The 17,784-nt window shown below is 53.8% G+C and overlaps 2 long non-coding RNA genes across 2 annotated transcripts in view; one reads left to right on the top strand and one right to left on the bottom strand.

Annotated features, from left to right (window-relative positions):
• LOC144807910 (uncharacterized) overlaps window positions 1–17,784 on the top strand; it is a 282,409-nt gene that overhangs the window by 37,665 nt on the left and 226,960 nt on the right. The window contains exon 2 of the long non-coding RNA XR_013606517.1: window positions 7,075–7,173. This is a non-coding gene — a long non-coding RNA (uncharacterized LOC144807910). The remainder of the gene's footprint in view (window positions 1–7,074; window positions 7,174–17,784) is intronic.
• Window positions 1–17,784, bottom strand: part of LOC144807911 (uncharacterized) — a 447,007-nt gene that overhangs the window by 234,874 nt on the left and 194,349 nt on the right. The gene's annotated exons all lie outside the window — the stretch shown is intronic.

The following is a 17,784-nucleotide window of genomic DNA, read 5'->3' as shown; positions in this document are numbered from 1 at the left end:
GTTAAGATTGTCAATATCTAAATGCTTCCAGTTCCTACTAGCTTTGTGAGGGAGAGCATGAATCGAGGGTTTTACCATCTCAATTGTAATTGAGAAATCAACAACGAAGTGATCTGACCAAGTGACTGGTGTCGAGGATTGATAGGCGATGCCAACAAGATTAGAAATAATGGGATCTAAAAGATTGCCCGCTATGTGAGTGGGATCAAAATTGTGCAAATGGAGGTCTAAAGCTGCCAGATCCTGTAAGAGGCGTGCAGCGATGGCACACGATTCAGAATTGAAATGAATATTTAAGTCGCCAATAATAATAAAGTTGGTTGATTGCGCCAGAAATGGGGAGATGAATTCTGGGAAATAGGAAGCCCAGTTACTGGCGGAACCTGGTGAACGATAGATCAGCGTCCCCGTTAGGGTAAATTGAGGGGAGAGTAAGAGCTTGAACAAACCCGCCTCACAATTCGGGAGGTCGAGATCATCCCATTTACAGGAGAATTCTCTCCTGAAAATGATAGCAATTCCCCCACCATCTTTAAGAACACGGTTACGCCCGACATAGGTGTAACCAGCGGGAAGAGCCATGGCGATGTCCGGACCAGAGGTATCCGTTAACCAGGTTTCGGTGATAAACATGGCAGCTGGACTGTCGGTCTCCAGTATATCAAAAATGTCCCTCTTGTGCTTCACGAGAGATCGACAGTTAATACTAATAAACTTCCAGGTGGGGCAGGATTTAGGCACAGTAAGGGAAGGATTGTGGTTTAAAGATGACATTTTCCAACAGGAAGAAGACAGATAGTCTGACTTTAAAACAGAGGAATCAAGTGAAAGGAGACAGGTCGGGCAAACAGTAGGTGCATTGTGACAGTTAAAAATGGCATTAGAGGAACAACGTGGTCCCCGCAGCTGCAATAAAGCATCCCGGGAATAGGTGACATAAATAGGGGCAGAGAGACTAGGCCCTAGGCCCGTGCCGGCGCAGACGGGCAGGACTCTGGCACGACTCCGGCGCGCCTACGTCGCGCCCGCTGCGCTCGTCCGCTGCGCTGACGCATAAGGGCCATCTATATAGGCGATGCCGCCAGTGAGGGGAGGAGTCAAGAGGGCGGGATAGGGAGGAAGTGAATTAAAATAATTCCAGTTACCGCTCGCCGCTCGCATTCAGCGGGGCGGTCAAGCATGAATCTGCTCGCAGTCAGCAGCAGAGATCTCCAGGTATTTAAAATTAAAAGTTAGCGCTCAGCGCGCAGTCACCTCTGCCCTCTGCCACAGAGCTTAGGTCTACAGCGCGAGGCAAGATGGGCGGAGCCTATATAGGCGGTGCCGCCAGTGAGGGGAGGAGTCAAGAGGGCGGGATAGGGAGGAAGTGAATTAAAATAATTCCAGTTACCGCTCGCCGCTCGCATTCAGCGGGGCGGTCAAGCATGAATCTGCTCGCAGTCAGCAGCAGAGATCTCCAGGTATTTAAAATTAAAAGTTAGCGCTCAGCGCGCAGTCACCTCTGCCCTCTGCCACAGAGCTTAGGTCTACAGCGCGAGGCAAGATGGGCGGAGCCTATATAGGCGGTGCCGCCAGTGAGGGGAGGAGTCAAGAGGGCAGGATAGGGAGGAAGTGAATTAAAATAATTCCAGTTACCGCTCGCCGCTCGCATTCAGCGGGGCGGTCAAGCATGAATCTGCTCGCAGTCAGCAGCAGAGATCTCCAGGTATTTAAAATTAAAAGTTAGCGCTCAGCGCGCAGTCACCTCTGCCCTCTGCCACAGAGCTTAGGTCTACAGCGCGAGGCAAGATGGGCGGAGCCTATATAGGCGGTGCCGCCAGTGAGGGGAGGAGTCAAGAGGGCGGGATAGGGAGGAAGTGAATTAAAATAATTCCAGTTACCGCTCGCCGCTCGCATTCAGCGGGGCGGTCAAGCATGAATCTGCTCGCAGTCAGCAGCAGAGATCTCCAGGTATTTAAAATTAAAAGTTAGCGCTCAGCGCGCAGTCACCTCTGCCCTCTGCCACAGAGCTTAGGTCTACAGCGCGAGGCAAGATGGGCGGAGCCTATATAGGCGATGCCGCCAGTGAGGGGAGGAGTCAAGAGGGCGGGATAGGGAGGAAGTGAATTAAAATAATTCCAGTTACCGCTCGCCGCTCGCATTCAGCGGGGCGGTCAAGCATGAATCTGCTCGCAGTCAGCAGCAGAGATCTCCAGGTATTTAAAATTAAAAGTTAGCGCTCAGCGCGCAGTCACCTCTGCCCTCTGCCACAGAGCTTAGGTCTACAGCGCGAGGCAAGATGGGCGGAGCCTATATAGGCGGTGCCGCCAGTGAGGGGAGGAGTCAAGAGGGCGGGATAGGGAGGAAGTGAATTAAAATAATTCCAGTTACCGCTCGCCGCTCGCATTCAGCGGGGCGGTCAAGCATGAATCTGCTCGCAGTCAGCAGCAGAGATCTCCAGGTATTTAAAATTAAAAGTTAGCGCTCAGCGCGCAGTCACCTCTGCCCTCTGCCACAGAGCTTAGGTCTACAGCGCGAGGCAAGATGGGCGGAGCCTATATAAGCGGTGCCGCCAGTGAGGGGAGGAGTCAAGAGGGCGGGATAGGGAGGAAGTGAATTAAAATAATTCCAGTTACCGCTCGCCGCTCGCATTCAGCGGGGCGGTCAAGCATGAATCTGCTCGCAGTCAGCAGCAGAGATCTCCAGGTATTTAAAATTAAAAGTTAGCGCTCAGCGCGCAGTCACCTCTGCCCTCTGCCACAGAGCTTAGGTCTACAGCGCGAGGCAAGATGGGCGGAGCCTATATAGGCGATGCCGCCAGTGAGGGGAGGAGTCAAGAGGGCGGGATAGGGAGGAAGTGAATTAAAATAATTCCAGTTACCGCTCGCCGCTCGCATTCAGCGGGGCGGTCAAGCATGAATCTGCTCGCAGTCAGCAGCAGAGATCTCCAGGTATTTAAAATTAAAAGTTAGCGCTCAGCGCGCAGTCACCTCTGCCCTCTGCCACAGAGCTTAGGTCTACAGCGCGAGGCAAGATGGGCGGAGCCTATATAGGCGGTGCCGCCAGTGAGGGGAGGAGTCAAGAGGGCGGGATAGGGAGGAAGTGAATTAAAATAATTCCAGTTACCGCTCGCCGCTCGCATTCAGCGGGGCGGTCAAGCATGAATCTGCTCGCAGTCAGCAGCAGAGATCTCCAGGTATTTAAAATTAAAAGTTAGCGCTCAGCGCGCAGTCACCTCTGCCCTCTGCCACAGAGCTTAGGTCTTAGTTGAGGTGGATGTTCTATTAGCAAACCAAAAAACGCTCTATCTATGGAAAAGCAGATATAACTAGCTACTGGTGACTGCTTGTAGGATATATATATATATATATCAATTACTGGTGATCCTCAGGAGGTAGTTATAGTTAGGACCTAGTTCCCGTAGGAAACTTTTATATTGATTTGGCTACATCTTTGACTTTGTTTGACCAATAATCATAACATTTTACACAAAAAGTGTCAAGGTAGGTTCTGGTTGTCATGAAAAGTTTGGCGGTGACCCGTGCAGTAGAAAGTGTGGATTTGGGGCGCATAATGAGAGTGTGTCTGTAATGTTAATTCCCATAGGAACCTTTAGCCCCACCTACAGCCCGAACTGCTGAACGGACGTACACCAAATTTGGCAGGGAGGTAGAAGTTGGTTCCAGGAAATGCTGTTTGCCAATTTGGTGTAAATCTGTTCAGTAGTTTTTGAGAAATTAAAGCCAAACATTATAGTAAAGCCTGTGTTAACAGGTAACAGGTAAACATTTTTCATAAATTAAAACCATTACAAAAATTCACATTGTTAAAAAGATCTTGTATATAAAAAAAGTAAAAATACCTTTCTAAAGCTGACGTTGTAATGCCTGTGGTCGTGAACCCTTCGCAAACAAAGATGAGCTTGTGCAGAGAAAAGCAAGGCTCTGATTGGACAAACTTTAGAATATGGGTCAGTATAAGAATACCCTGATCTCCAAGCCATGGTCTTGAGGTCCCCCTGGATATTCGCACATCTGTGGCACAAAAAAGCAAGCGCTGGCTCCCGTGCTTTTTTTAAATAACCCCGGTTGAGATGGCGCCCTGGGGAATGTAATAAATAAAGAAGGAGGGCTCACGTGGCCCCTCTACTAGGGCTTATCAAAGCTGCGGGGACCGTCACCTCCCCAGGGCTATTTCTTCTTATGTGGGTGGGGGGCCCTGTAGACCCCCCCAATCCACAGGGCCTTGGTTACTCAGGTACTCTCTTTCATTAACCCTTGCATGCTTATGATGAGCTCAGCTCGTCATGAGGCACAGTGGAGCTGCGCTGATGATGAGCTGAGCTCATCATAACGGCCGCGAACGGCCCACACGCGGGTAATTCCTCGCCTGTGCGGCACAGCTCCACTGTGCAGCATGACGAGCTGGGCTTGTCACGAGCACCATGGTGCCCCACATGGCCCCTCCCCCCCCCACCACAGGGGAATTAGCCCTGTGTGGAAGGGGTTAAGTATGGCCTCCCCCACTGCCCCGGGGACCACCGCTTCCGAGGGCACAAATACACTAAAGAAGGGGGTCTATTGCAGACCCCCAGCCCCGGGACCACCACCTCTCCAAGGCAAATTTGAATATGGGAGGGGGGCGGCATGACCTCCTCTAGGAGCCCTAGATGGCCCTGGGGACCGCCAAACTCGGGCCGGCTCCAGCAATGTCCCCGGTACCTACCCCTGGGACATTGCAGTTTGTTTTGGCATGGCGGGAGTACTGCTCTCGTCATGCCACACCAAACAGTGTGCTCCGCTTTGAGCAAGCTTGAGCATTTTGATCTTGCTTGCTGAAAGTGGAGCATACTTTGCTTTTTTTTTTTTGCATATTTTATATAGCGCAAACTCAACCTGAAGGTATTGGAGCGCTTTACATTAGCACCATATTTACATTACACATTTAGGCATGGGGAGATTAAGTGATTTGCCCAGAATCACAGGATGTGGACGCGACCTCGAGGCTCAAACCCTGGTTTCCAGAACCAGAGTTGGCAGTTTAAGCCGACGGACAACATCCTCTCATACACACATGGAGCTGCATGTCAGCAGCTAGGTTTGAGTAAAAAGTAATGCAGGCTCCCGCAGGAGGCAGGTGCCGGCCTGGACCACGGGGGCCTTGATACTCCCTCCGCAGTCCTCAACGAGGTGGAAATGCCCCGGTCGGATCAAGTTTCCGGGGCCAAAGTTGGTCCAGGGTGTGGACCATGTGGGCCCCATCCCAATAATTTTTTTTTAAAGAAAAAAAATCTAAATGGGTGGGCCCAGGGGATGGGGGGACCACTCGGCCACCTCCATTTCATTAATACATTTCATTTTATAAAGGCCGAGCCTAAGGGATGAGGTACCCTGGGCCAGAATCGGCCCAAGAACAAAGAAAGAAAAAAAGCTGACAATTTGCATTAGGCCCTCCCCTCTCTCCACTACTCTGCAAATGCGCATCCTGGAGTGCTCCGGTTTGGGGGATGAAGTCCCCTTGGCTGCTAAGGGTCCTTAAGAGCCAAGAAGACCGCCCGTTGCCTCCTGGGTGCCTTAGGACTAAAGTGGACATCATCCCCGAAGCAGTAGTGCAGCAGGAGCTGCATTTGCAGAGTGGTGGGGAAAGAAGGCGTGGCCTCTGACGACCTCTCAGCAAAGCAGCTGTGTGGGTCTTTCTGGAGTTAACAGGAGGGCTACGCAGCAACCAAGGACCCTGAAGAGCCAATGGGACTTCCTCCACCAACTAGTATTGCTCCAGGAGGCGCATTTGCAGAGTGGTGGAGATAGGGGGCGTGGCCACCAAACACCTCTGTGCAAACCCACTGAGTGGGTCTTACTGGAGGTAACAGGAAGGCTGGCTGGCCCCAAGGACCCTGAAGAGCCAAGAGGACTGCATCCCCCAACTAGTAATGCACTAGGAGGTGCATTTGCAGAGTGGTGGAGAAAGGGGCCGTGCCACCGAAAACCTCTCAGCAAACCAACTGGGTGGGACTTACTGGAGGTAACAGGAGGACTTGTTGGCCCTCAAGGACTCTCTGGAGCTAAGAGGACTGTATCCCCAAACTAGTAGTGCACCAGGATACGCATCTTCAGAGTGGTGGAGAAAGGGGGAATGGCCTCTGATAACTTCTCTTCACTCCTGCTGTGTGTGACTTACTGGAGGTAACAGGAGGGCTAGATGGCCCCATACATCGGGATTGTGAAGAGGTGTTCAGAGGCCACGCTGGTAATCGAGGAGGCCTTCCCACATATATTCCTCTTGTATCCCACACTCCCCTGGCTTTGTGGCTTGTGTTGTCTTCTCATGCTACAAGTGTTCCTACATGCATACATAGAGGGCACACAGATATATTGAAATGAACAAACCAAGCATGCCTTCCTTTGATGAGGCCTGGCTGATGAAAAGAATATGATATGAACTCAAAAATGGAGGGAAAGGTGATTAAAATAGTTTATGGCGAGATAAGAAGTAGCATCAATTCCTGCATTATACTGTGGATGTGGTCTTGTATGTCATTGAAGAAACCAAATGACAGCTCACACCTTTGATGACAAGTCCATGGAATGTGTTTCATAATAGGGATCTATGGGTTCTTTTCGGAAAGGTTATCAGTCACAAACATAAGGTGACAATGAATTTACCTGGCCAGGATCCACAAAGTGATTCCTGGTTTGGTATCAAAACATTTAACATTGGAGAGTTTTCCCCTACTATTGCGGAGAAATTTAAAGTAATAAATCACTCTCATGGGTGGAAATTTGTTGTTCCAAGATGTGGATTGCAATTGAAGCCTGCATGTTTCTGGGCATTCCCAGACTTCGGTTTTACCCCTTTCCACCTTGGAAATGGTCAGAGATTTAAACTATCCATGGCAGGAGTAACCCTCTTTCCTTCTTGGAAGGGGAACAATCTATGAGAATACGTGTGGAGCGGATGAATGAAGGGCTTCTCCTAACCGAGTAAGGCTCTGTGAACTCATTTAAACAGCCCTGTATTCCATTGTGAAATGCTTTTAGTTTATTTTACATGGATGGTGATGCATGTTTCTATTTAATGTGTGCTTCTCTTTTTCAGTGACATTTTGCAATACAAGTAACTGCATTCACGGTGGTTGCTCTTTGGATGATGTCTGCACTTGTGTCTATGGATACCACGGACAGTCCTGTGATGAAGGTGAGAAGAAATGTGTGAGTGAGACAGATTCACAGTAAATGCAATGAAAATTAGTTGGATGAGGCTCTGCACACAAACTGTTCTGTGTTGGTCTTTATCTCCAATACGATGCTTGTGCGAAAGCTGTTGCCTGCCACAAACCTTGTCTTCCACAACAGTGGTTCCTTTTCATAGCATATTCAAAGGAGCTATGTGTGAAGCTGATTTCTACTGTAAGTGTATTTTCTTGTAATAAATAAACAACTTATTTCCTTTATCTTAGCAAACATACACATCAGATATATGATACTTGTTGTTTCTGTTGCATTCTCACCTTTGATCCAGCAAGTATCCGACATGTGTACATACATCTGCTATTCCATGGGTTCCCACCATTTCACTCATCTCTGTAAACATTCAATTTATTTCACCACAAATATTATAACTTCTTTCCCAGTTTTTGTTCAGTTTCTCCAGTTTCTCAATTTAACAGATTTCAATAGCCATATTTTTGGAATTGGGGCAAGTGCACCAGGGGAGACTAGATCTGTGTTAGCACTCCCAGTGGAAATTGGCTCTTTGTACTAACAATTGAACTTGTGCAAAGTTTGCTTGCACACAATTGGAGGTGACTGTTCCCTCATTGCCATGGTCCTGTTCTCAATGCAAATGAGGAAATTCTCATTGCCCTGGCATGTGATCTCAATCAATCAATCAGTCATTTGTTAAGCACACTACATACCCGCGAGGTACTCAAGGCGCTGGGGGGGAGGTGGGGGCCGCTACTGATTGAACAGCCAAGTCTTTAGTGTCCTCCTGAAGGTCAGCAGGTCTTAGGTCTGTCGTAAGCTCAGTGGGATGGTGTTCCATGTCTTGGCGGCGAGGTGAGAGTTGGCAGAGCGTAGCTGGCGGTTGGGGGCCGTCTGTTGAGGTAGGCTGGGCCGGTCTTGTGGAGTGCCATGTGTGCGTGGATGAGGAGCTTGAAAGATATCCTCTTGTTGACAGGAAGCCAGTGGAGGTTTCTCAGGTGGGGGGTATTGTGGCTGTGTCATGGTACATCGAGGATCAGTCGTTTTGAGGCGTTTTGGATGCGTTGTAGTCGATTGATGAGCTTGGTCGGGAATCCCGCATAGAGGGTGTTTCCGTGGTCGAGTCTGCTTCTGACGAGGGCCTGGGTGACTGTCTTTCTTGTATCTGTCGGGATCCATCTGTAGATCTTGCAGAGCATGCACAGGGTGTTGAAGCAGGAGGAGGAGACGGCATTGACTTGCTTGGTCATTGAGAGCATTGAGTCGAGGATGATTCCCAGGTTGCGGGCGTGGAGGTTGGGGCTGCCCCCAGTGATGGGTTGGAGCCGAGGATGAGAACCTCCGTCTTGTCCGAATTCAGCTTCAGATGGCTGATCTTCATCTAGTCGGCTATGGCCTTCATTCCTTCATGTAGGTTGGCTTTGGCGGTGATGGGCTCCTTGGTGAGGGAGAGGATCAGTTGAGTGTCGTCAGCGTAGGAGATTATGTTGGGGTCATGCTGTCGGGCGACGTGTGCAAGCGGGGCCATGTAAATTTTGAACAGTGTCGGGCTGAGGGAGGATCCTTGGGGTATGCCGCAGATGATCTTGGAGGCTTTGGAACAGAACAGGGGGAGGCAGACGCTCTGGGTTCTGCCGGAGAGGAAGGAGGTGGTCCATTCCAGAGCCTTGTCTCGGAACCCTGCGGCGTGGAGGCGTGGGCGTAGTGTGCGGTGGCAGACGGTGTCGAAGGTGGAGTAGAGGTCTAGGAGGATGAGTGCTGCAGTCTCCCCGTTGTCTAGCAGGGTCCTGATGTCGTCGGTGGCAGCGATGAGGGCGGTCTCGGTGCTGTGGTTGCTGCGGAACCCTGACTGGGAAGGGTCCAGGATTCTGTTCTCTTCAAGGTATCGGGTTAGCTGTCTGTTAACGATTTTCTCGATGACCTTGAGCAGAGATATGGGTCAGAAGTTCTTGAGGTCTCTTGGGTCTGCCTTGGGTTTTTTGAGTAGGGTGTTGATCTCGGTGTGTTTCCAGCTCTCTGGGAAGGTGGCGGTCTTAAGGGAGAGAAGACGTGGTGCGGGAATGGGTCTGACGGAGAGCCGGAGTGGATTGTGCTCATGGTCTTGATTGTGTCATCGACGCTCACACTGGTCCAGGGTAGCAAGGGGACGTGGTCGATGGTGTGCGGAGGGTCTGTTGTGTTGCTGTCTGTTGGGACTGTATGGGTGTTGAAGCTGTCGTGAATGTCAGCTATCTTGCGGTGGAAGAAGGTGGCGAGGGAGTCGCACAGGGCTTGCGACGGCGGAATGTTGTTGGTGTTGGAGCTGGGTTTGGAGAGTTCCTGCACGATGTTGAAGAGCTCCTTGCTGTCATGTGCGTTGTTGTCGATGTGGTCTTTGAAGGAGGTCTTATTGGCAGCCCTGATGAGGTGGTGGTGGTTGCGGACGGCGTCCTTGTGTGCTGCGTGGCTGTCCAGAGTTTGTTCACTGTGCCATTTCTTCTCTAGTTTCTGGCAGGCTTGCTTGGAATCTAGGGGAGCTGCGGTGAACCAGCTGGTCCTATTTCCGGTATTTCTTTGGGGTGTCTCTTCAGTGGGGCGAGGGTGTTGCCGCAGTTCTTGATCCATCGTATGAGGTTGTGAGCAGCGATGTCGGTTTTGGAGGGTTCGGTGGGTGGGCTGAGAGCGAGGTTTGTATGTAGTTGGTCTTCGGTGATTTTGCTCCAGCAGCGGCGGGGGATCTGTTGGGTGCGGTGGTGTGTGGTGGGTTTCTGGAAGGTGAAGTGGATGCAGCGGTGGTCGGTCCAGAGGAGTTCGATGGTGTGGCTGACGGAGACGTGTGGGCTTGATGAGAAGTCGGGGTCGAGCGTGTGGCCGGTGGAGTGGGTGGGCATTGTGACGAGTTGTCTCAGTCCGAGGTTGGCAAGGTTATCGATCAGGGTTGTGGAGTTGTTTTCGTTGTTGTTCTCAAGGTGAAAGTTCAGGTCTCTGAGGAGGATGTAGTCGGTGGAGGTCAGGGCGTTGTGCTGATGAAGTCGGCGATGGAGTCACTGAACTGGGGGCGGGGTGCGTGTGGTCGGTAGATGAGGGTGCCTCTGAGGGTGGAGTTGGGGTCTGTGTGGATCTGGAAATGCATGTGTTCGGCGGTGCTGAGCGTGTCGTCAGTGCTAGTCGAGACCCTGATGCTGTTCTTGTGGACGATGGCGATTCCACCTCCGACTCCGTTGGTGCGGTCTCTGGGGGTGATCTTGTAGCCGTCTGGGATGGCTATGGCGATGTCGGGTGCGGAGGAGTTGTTCAACCAGGTCTCTGTCAGGAAGGCGACGTCCGAGAAGGTTGTGTTGAGCAGGTCCCAGAGCGCAATGGCGTGTTTGCGTGAGGAGCGGGAGTTCAGTAGCATGCATCAGAGGTGGTTGAGGTCTTTCTAGGCGGAGGCAAACCGCTTACAATGCGGTGTTTACACCGCGTTGCCTTTACAACGATGCCATTACAACGCAAGTTGTTACTACGACTTGCGCTGGATGGCGCTGTTGTATAAGGAATATTGTAATTTTATATTCCAACATCTTCCCTACTGTTACGTGGGCTGGTGTTAGAATATAAAATTATAATATTCCACAATCCACGCACACCAACGCAAGTCGTTGTAACGACTTGCGTTGTAATGGCATCGTTGTAAAGTACCGCGTTCTAAAAGATCGCGTTGTACTAACGTACATCCTTGGTGGGTGGTTCGTCGGCTCTGTGGCTGGTGTAGCTGCAGTTCTGGCAGGTGAAGGGACCATGTGTGCGTTTTGGGGCGGCCTTGAAGCAGGTGTGGGTCCGTCCGGGGTTGAGAGCGTGCAGAGTGCTGGTGTCGTAGTGGCGGCGGTTGTCATGGTGGGTGCAGGGGCCAGGGGTTCTGGCTCTAGGCGCGGTCCAGCCGCCGACAGGCGCAGCGGCTGGCATGTATGGGGAAGTGGGAGTGAGGAACAGCTGGGAGGCGGGGGCAGCGAATGGACAGTCAGGGGGGCGGGGCCACAGGGGACGCAGTGGCGGGGGCGGTGAGGGGCGACAAAGGAAACAGAAGGCAAAAGTGCACAACAATTGAGGGGGAAATGACTGGCACAGAGGGCAGAAAGGTCACAAGAAAGGGCAGAAAGGTCACAAAAAATGGGGGAAACGAGTGGCACAGAAGGCAGAAAGGTCACAGAAATGCAGGGGAAGCTAAGCAACAGAAGGCAAAAACGGGCAGAGAGACACGGGGGCTGCGAGGGGAGCAGAAGAAAAAACCAGGCAGAGAGACACGGGGGCAGCGAGGGGAGCAGAAGGGAAACCGGGCATAGAGACACGGGCAGTGAGGGGAACAGAGGGAGAGAACAGGCACAGACCACATACAGGCAGCGGGGAGACAGACAACAGGAGTCACAGACACAACAATAAAAATGCAGTCACTACAACGGGAGTAATGAAAGAAAATACAGGCAATACAATGGAGGATGAGCAAACCTACAGCCTACCACTGGCCACCAGGGATGAGGCGCAGGTAGTAGCCTGCGGGTGGAGGAGGGCCTCGAACTTCCTCAGCCGCGGCAGCTGGGCAAGGAGGCACAGGCAGTGCTGTACGGAGGGGGAACAATTGAGGGGGAAACGAGTGGCACAGAAGGCAGGGGAAACGAGTGGCACAGAAGGCAGAAAGGTCACAAAAAAGGGCATAAGGTCACAAATATACAGGGGGAAACGAGTGGCACAGATGCACAAAGGTCCCAAGAAAGGGCAGAAACATCACAAAAAATGGGAGGAAACGAGTGGCACAGAGGCACAAAGGTCCCAAGAAAGGGCAGAAAGGTCACAAAAACCAAGGGGAAACAAGTGGCACAGAGGCACAAAGGTCACAGGAAAGGGCCGAAAGGTCACAAAAAACGGGGGCAAATGAGTGGCACCGAGGCACAAAGGTCACAAGAAAGGGCAGAAAGGTCACACAAAATGGGGGGAAACGAGTGGCACAGAGGGCACAAAGATCACAAGAAAGAGCAGGAAGGTCAGAAAAAACGGGGCGAAACAAGTGGCACCGAGTCAGAAAGGTCCCATAAAATGGCAAAAAGGTCAGAAAGAATGGGGGGAAATGAGTGGCACAGAGGCACAAAGGTCACAGGAAAGGGCAGAAAGGTCAGAAAAAACGGGTGGAAACGAGAGGCACAGAGGGCAGAAAGGTCCCAAGAAGAGGCAGAAAGGTCACAAAAAACAGAGGGAAACGAGTGGCACAGAGGCGCATAGGTCCCAAGAAGGTGCAGAAAGGTCAGAAAAAACAGGGGGAAACGAATGGCACAGAGGCCAGAAAGGTCCCAAGAAAGGGCAGAAAGGTCACAAGAAAGGGCAGTAAGGTCACAAAAAATCAATCAATCAATCAATCAATCAAGACATTTGTATAGCGCACTACTCACCCGTAGGGTCTCAAGGCGCTAGGAGGGGGGGTGCCGCTACTGCTCGAACAGCCAGGTCTTGAGCTTCTTCCTGAAGGCGAGGTGGTTTTGGGTCAGGCGCAGGTCGGTCGGGAGGGAATTCCAGGTCTTGGCGGCCAGGTAGGAGAAGGACCTTCCTCCTGTTGTCGCTCTTCGGATGCGTGGGACATCGGCGAGGGCGTGGCTGGTTGATCTGAGGTGGCGCTTGGGAGCGTAGAAGTTGATTCGGTTGTTGGGGTAGCTCGGGCCTTGGTCGTGTAGGGCTTTGTGTGCGTGGGTGAGGAGACGGAAGGTGATTCTTTTCTTGACGGGGAGCCAGTGCAGGTCTCTCAGATGTCCGGAGATGTGGCTGTTTCGTGGGAGGTCGAGGATGAGTCTGGCTGAGGCGTTCTGTATCCGCTGGAGTCTCTTCTGGAGCTTGGCGGTGGTTCCGGCGTAGAGGGCGTTGCCGTAGTCCAGTCGGCTGGTGACGAGGGCCTGGGTGACGGTCTTCCTGGTCTCGGTGGGGATCCACCAGAAGATCTTCCGTAGCATGCGTAGGATGTTGAAGCATGATGAGGAGACGGCATTGACTTGTCTGGTCATGGAGAGGGAGGAGTCCAGGATGAAGCCCAGGTTGCGTGCGTGGTCCGTTGGTTTGGGTGCGGTGCCCAGGGCGGGAGGCCACCAGGAGTCATCCCAGGCGGAGGGCGAGGAGCCCAGGATGAGGACCTCCGTCTTGTCTGAGTTCAGTTTCAGGCGGCTGGTAGTCATCCACTCGGCTACATCTCTCATCCCTTCGTGCAGGTTGGTTCTGGCGGCGGCGGGGTCGTTGGTCAGGGAGAGGATCAGCTGGGTGTCGTCGGCGTAGGAGATTATGTTGAGGTTGTGTTTGCGTGCGATGGCCGCGAGGGGGCTCATGTAGACGTTGAAGAGGGTGGGGCTCAGCGAGGATCCTTGGGGGACGCCGCAGATGACTTCGGTGGCCTCTGACTTGTACGGTGGTAGGCGGACTCTCTGTGTTCTTCCGTCGAGGAAGGAGGTGATCCATTCCAGTGCCTTCTCCTGGATTCCGATGTTGCCGAGGCGCTGTACTAGGGTGCGGTGGCAGACAGTGTCGAACGCCGCGGAGAGGTCAAGGAGGATGAGGGCCGCTGTTTCTCCGTTGTCCATCAGGGTTCGGATGTCATCGGTGGCAGCGATGAGGGCGGTCTCGGTGCTGTGGTTGGCTCGGAAGCCAGACTGTGAGGGGTCGAGGGATCCATTCGTCTCGAGGAAGGCGGCCAGCTGTTTGTTGACGGTCTTTTTGATGACTTTGGCCGGGAACGGGAGGAGCGAGATGGGACGGTAATTCTTGAGTTCGGTGGGGTCCGCTGTAGGTTTCTTGAGTAGAGCGCTGAGTTCCGCGTGCTTCCAGCTCTCCGGGAAGGTGGCGGTGTCGAAGGAGGTGTTGATGATGTCCCGCAGGTGGGGTGCGATGACCACGTCGGCCTTGTTGAAGACGTGATGAGGGCAGGGGTCGGTTGGAGATCCGGAGTGGATGGAGTTCATAGTGCGGATGGTGTCTTCGGTGCTGATCGGAGTCCAGGCGCGGAGGGTGGTGGTGGGTGGCGTTGCTGTGGTCGTGGCGTGCGTCGGTTGGATGCTGAAACTGTTGTGTATGTCCGCGATCTTGTTGTGGAAGAATGAGGCGAGGGAGTTGCAGAGGTCTTGCGACGGGGTGATGTCGTTGTTTCCGGCGTTGGGGTTGGAGAGCTCTTTTACGATGTTGAAGAGTTCCTTGCAGTTGTGTGCGTTTTTGTCTAGCCGGTCCTTGTAGGCATTTTTCTTGGTGGCGCGGATCAGTTGGTGGTGTTTCCGTGTGGCGAGCTTGAGGTTGGTCATGTTGTCCATTGTTGGTTCCCTTCTCCACACTTTCTCGAGGGCTCGGCAGTTCTTCTTGGAGCTCTTGAGTTCGTCGGTGAACCATGGGGCTTTTCTGCTGCCAGGTCTGCTGGGTGGAGTCCTCAGAGGGGCGAGTTCGTCCGCGCAGTTGCTGATCCACTTAGTGAGGTTGTCGGCGGCCTGGCTGGGGTTCGCTGAGCCGGCGGGGGGGTGCTGGCTCAGGGAGGCGGTTTGCTGGTCGGCTGTGATCTTGTTCCAGCTTCTTCGGGCAACCTGTTGCTGGTGGTGGTGGATCGTCGTTCTTTTGAAGGTGAAGTGGACGCAGCTGTGGTCCGTCCAGTGGAGTCCTGTGGCGTGGCTGAAGGCGATGACTTTGCTGGATGAGAAGACGGCGTCGAGTGTGTGTCCGGCGAGGTGGGTGGGGGTGGTCACCAGCTGCTTGAGTCCGAGGTTGGCGAGGTTGTCGAGCAGGGTGATGGTGTTGCGGTCGCTGTTGTTCTCCAGGTGGAAGTTGAGGTCCCCCAGGAGGATGTAGTCGGCGGAGGGGAGGGCATGCGGGCTGATGAAGTCGGCGATGTCCTCGCTGAATCGCGTGCGTGGTCCTGGGGGTCGGTAGATCAGGGTGCCTCTGAGGGTTGTTCTGGGGTCCGTGTGGATCTGGAAGTGCAGGTGTTCGGCGGTGGTTAGGGTGTCGTAGGTGTTGGTCGTGATGCGGATGGTGTCTCTGTGGATGATGGCGATGCCTCCTCCCGTCTGGTTGGCGGTGCGGTCCCTCCGTGTGATCTTGTAGCCCTCTGGGATGGCGATGGCGATGTCGGGCGCTGAGGAGGCGTTCATCCAGGTCTCAGTGAGGAAGGCGACGTCAGGGGCTGTGGTGTCGAGGAGGTTCCGGAGTTCGATGGCGTGTCTGTGTACGGAGCGGGTGTTGAGCAGGATGCACTTGAGGTGGTTGCTGCTGGCGTTCGGCTTGGCGGGTGCTGGTGCAGGGTCGGTCCGGATGCAGGTGAACTTGCAGGCGTGGCAGCTGAAGGGTCCGTGGGTGTGCTTCGGGGTGGCTCGGTGACATCCCGGGATGCCGCCGGTGTTGAGTGCGAGGAGGTCGGCGGCGTTGTAGGTTCGTCGGGTCGGCTTCCGGCGGTGGGGGCCAGGGGTCCTGGCACTGGGCGCGGTCCAGGCGCGGACGGGCGCAGACGGGCTTACCTTTGGTGCGCCTTCGGCGCACAATCGGCGCGCCCGCTGCGCGTCAACGCTGCGCGTTCGCACGGTCGCCATATATGGCGAAGTGCGCGGGGGGCGGAGCAGCTGGGAGGCGGGAGCGGGGAGGGTACAGAATGCAAAAGGGGCGGGGCAATCGGCGGTGGCGGGAAGCGGGGAGGGGGGACGAAGGGCAGAAGCAACACCAGGAGGCAATTACAAAAACGGGGGAAAAAGATACAGGCAATACAGATTGGCAAAACAAACTTACAAAACAAAGAGCAGAATGCAGAAAGGCAAATACAACCGGGGCCGGTCAGGCGAGCACGGACCACGCCGCGCGAGGGCAGGGGGGCTTGGTCACGCGGAGCAGCGAGGCAGCAACGAGGCAGTCAGGCAGGGTGGGCGCACACAGCAGCTGGTGGCCGTGCGGCGCGGGGGTGTCCCAGAACTAGGACACACTCACCTGCGTCGCACGGTCGCCATATATGGCCAAGTGCGCGGGGGGGGCGGAGCAGCTGGGAGGCGGGAGCGGGGAGGGTACAGAATGCAAAAGGGGCGGGGCAATCGGCGGTGGCGGGAAGCGGGGAGGGGGGACGAAGGGCAGAAGCAACACCAGGAGGCAATTACAAAAACGGGGGAAAAAGATACAGGCAATACAGATTGGCAAAACAAACTTACAAAACAAAGAGCAGAATGCAGAAAGGCAAATACAACCGGGGCCGGTCAGGCGAGCACGGACCACGCCGCGCGAGGGCAGGGGGGCGTGGTCACGCGGAGCAGCGAGGCAGCAACGAGGCAGTCAGGCAGGGTGGGCGCACACAGCAGCTGGTGGCCGTGCGGCGCGGGGGTGTCCCAGAACTAGGACACCCCCGGGGCATAAGGTCACAAATATACAGGGGGAAACGAGTGGCACAGATGCACAAAGGTCCCAAGAAAGGGCAGAAACGTCACAAAAAATGGGGGGAAACGAGTGGCACAGAGGCACAAAGGTCCCAAGAAAGGGCAGAAAGGTCACAAAAACCAAGGGGAAACAAGTGGCACAGAGGCACAAAGGTCACAGGAAAGGGCCGAAAGGTCACAAAAAACGGGGGCAAATGAGTGGCACCGAGGCACAAAGGTCACAAGAAAGGGCAGAAAGGTCACACAAAATGGGGGGAAACGAATGGCACAGAGGGCACAAAGATCACAAGAAAGAGCAGGAAGGTCAGAAAAAACGGGGCGAAACAAGTGGCACCGAGTCAGAAAGGTCCCATAAAATGGCAAAAAGGTCAGAAAGAATGAGGGGAAATGAGTGGCACAGAGGCACAAAGGTCACAGGAAAGGGCAGAAAGGTCCGAAAAAACGGGTGGAAACGAGAGGCACAGAGGGCAGAAAGGTCCCAAGAAGAGGCAGAAAGGTCACAAAAAACAGAGGGAAACGAGTGGCACAGAGGCGCATAGGTCCCAAGAAGGTGCAGAAAGGTCAGAAAAAACAGGGGGAAACGAATGGCACAGAGGCCAGAAAGGTCCCAAGAAAGGGCAGAAAGGTCACAAGAAAGGGCAGTAAGGTCACAAAAAGGCTCTGGGCGCGGTCCAGCCGCCGACAGGCGCAGCGGCTGGCATGTATGGGGAAGTGGGAGTGAGGAACAGCTGGGAGGCGGGGGCAGCGAATGGACAGTCAGGGGGCGGAGCCACAGGGGACGCAGTGGCGGGGGCGGTGAGGGGCGACAAAGGAAACAGAAGGCAAAAGTGCACAACAATTGAGGGGGAAAGACTGGCACAGAGGGCAGAAAGGTCACAAGAAAGGGCAGAAAGGTCACAAAAAATGGGGGAAACGAGTGGCACAGAAGGCAGAAAGGTCACAGAAATGCAGGGGAAGCTAAGCAACAGAAGGCAAAAACGGGCAGAGAGACACGGGGGCTGCGAGGGGAGCAGAAGAAAAAACCAGGCAGAGAGACACGGGGGCAGCGAGGGGAGCAGAAGGGAAACCGGGCATAGAGACACGGGGCAGTGAGGGGAACAGAGGGAGAGAACAGGCACAGACCACATACAGGCAGCGGGGAGACAGACAACAGGAGTCACAGACACAACAATAAAAATGCAGTCACTACAACGGGAGTAATGAAAGAAAATACAGGCAATACAATG

Source organism: Lissotriton helveticus, chromosome 1_2 (assembly GCF_964261635.1).
Source record: "Lissotriton helveticus chromosome 1_2, aLisHel1.1, whole genome shotgun sequence".
Taxonomy (NCBI): domain Eukaryota; kingdom Metazoa; phylum Chordata; class Amphibia; order Caudata; family Salamandridae; genus Lissotriton; species Lissotriton helveticus.
Note: the sequence above shows the minus strand (reverse complement) of the source record. Positions and strands in the feature narration are given on the sequence as shown.